The sequence below is a fragment of the Seriola lalandi genome, unplaced genomic scaffold, assembly GCF_002814215.2.
Source record: "Seriola lalandi dorsalis isolate HSWRI2012SDOR001 ecotype SW California unplaced genomic scaffold, Sedor1 jcf7180001974680, whole genome shotgun sequence".
NCBI lineage: Eukaryota > Metazoa > Chordata > Actinopteri > Carangiformes > Carangidae > Seriola > Seriola lalandi.
This window is the reverse complement of record NW_019445346.1, coordinates 1-1,947: the sequence shown is the minus strand read 5'-3', so window position 1 is coordinate 1,947 and position 1,947 is coordinate 1. Positions and strand designations below refer to the sequence as shown.

Here is a 1,947-nt window from a genome sequence, read left to right as displayed (position 1 = left end):
ACACACACACACACACACACACACACACACACACACACACTGAGGTGTAATTAGACATGAAGCTCCCAGGGTTACTTTCCATAATGTCACTTAATAACAGATCATCAGATTATCACACATGATAATCCCATGGACCACATGTCCTTAATCTGACTTCTTCACTGGAGTATGTGTTCATGTGTGTGTGTGTGTGTGTTCATGTGTGTGTGTGAGAGAGCGAGAGAGAGAGATGAAACATTGAGGGTCTGCTGTACAGAGGACGTGGGTCTGAGGTTGTGGTTTGAGGTGTGTTGTGCACAAGCTCGTACCTTTGACTCAGATATTTTCTAATGCAGTGGTTCTTCTTTTGCACTGATGATTTAACTGGGAGAGTTTGATGCCGATCCAAGTCACATAACTGGGACTTTTACCTCTCACGCTTTGCAACTGTATTACCCAGGTATTTGTTTTCTCCTTTGTTACGTCTGTTTGATGTCCTACTCTCTGTGTGCACACTGTTCAATGTTATTCTTTGTGTAGAATGAGCTGAGGAAGAAAGAAGGGAAGGAACAAAGAAAGAAAGACTGAAAACATGGTGTGAGTGAACTCAGGTTTAAACTCTCACCTTGTACTTGGCGGTCAGCTGCTCGGTGGCTTCCTGCTCCTTCCTCAGATCCCCCATCATCCTCTCCTTCTCTCCCAGCAGCCTCTGCTTCTCCTCGGCCAACAGGAATCGATCTCCTCTGATGGCCTCCTTCTCCCTCTCCAACCGCTGCTCCTCGAGCTTCACGTACTCCTCTGCGTCCTTCTCCACCTCCACCTCCGACTCCTCGCCCTCCGTCTCTTCATCCCCGTCTCTCTCCCAGCCCTCGCCCTCCACGTGCTCCTTCTTCTGTTTGCTCCTCCACTTCCTGTGGTTGAGCTGCGCCCTGAGGCGAGCGATCTCCCTCTGGAACTCCCGCAGTAGAGCGTCCTTGGGGTCTTCGTTGACTTTTGGCTGGTTCTGGATGTTCTTGGCGCGGCTGGCGTAGCGGAGGGTGGTCAGGGTCTCATCGTAGTGCTGGGGAGCCGGGCCTAAGGTGGCGACCATGACTGTCTTTGCATTCCCGCCCAAAGAGTCCTGCAACAGCCGGGTCAGCTTGGAGTCCCGGTACGGCACGTGGCCGCTGCGTCCATCTGCTAGTGCTGAGATCACGTTGCCCAGTGCTGACAGGGAAAGGTTGATCTTGGCGGCTTCTTTCAGGCGCTCTCCCTGGACGCCGGTCTTGGCTTGGCGCTCGCTGCCAGCCAGATCCACCAGGTTGAGGCGTCCAACTCGGATGTGTTTCCTCCCATCTGGTCCGGGCTGACTGCACTCCACCGTGATCAAGAACAAAGCGTGGGACCTGGACGAGTGTTCATTCATGTCCGTCGCCCCAACTGCCCTCGCCTGGTTGCCAACGTTCATCACCTCCTCGATCTCCTTGATGCTCTTGCAAACACACGACGTCAGATCTCGGACATACACCCCGGTCTCTGGACTCTCTCTGAGCTCCAAGGCTCTGGCAGTGCCGTGGTTGGGATCCAGAAGATCCCGAATCTCCTCCCGATAGATCTCGAGGTAGGAAGCCCGCACGAGGTACTGCTTATCAGACTGCGAGCGGGAAATGTGTGTGAAGATGTGGTCAAAAGCATTGGGAATCACACCCCGTTTCTCTGGGTCCATCCACGCGCCCTGCATGGTGTACGTCTTTCCGGTTCCGGTTTGCCCGTACGCAAATATGGTGCCATTGAACCCCGCGAGCACTGAGTCTATCAGAGGCCGCACGCTCTCGTCATACAGGTCTCGCTGTTTGGAGTTTGCATCATAAACTGCATCAAATGTGAAGGTTTTTTGGGGCTCGCTGGCTGGTGCACGAGGGTTTCTGAGGATCACCTGTCCAAGCCGCAGGTCCATCTGCACGATGCCCCCTGCAGGTCCATTGGACT

General features: G+C 53.7%; 1 pseudogene; it reads right to left on the bottom strand.

Annotated features, from left to right (window-relative positions):
* Window positions 1-604: 604 nt before the first annotated feature.
* On the bottom strand, window positions 605-1,939 carry LOC111654444 (kinesin-like protein KIF3B pseudogene; annotated as a pseudogene).
* Between the last annotated feature and the right edge of the window lie 8 nt (window positions 1,940-1,947).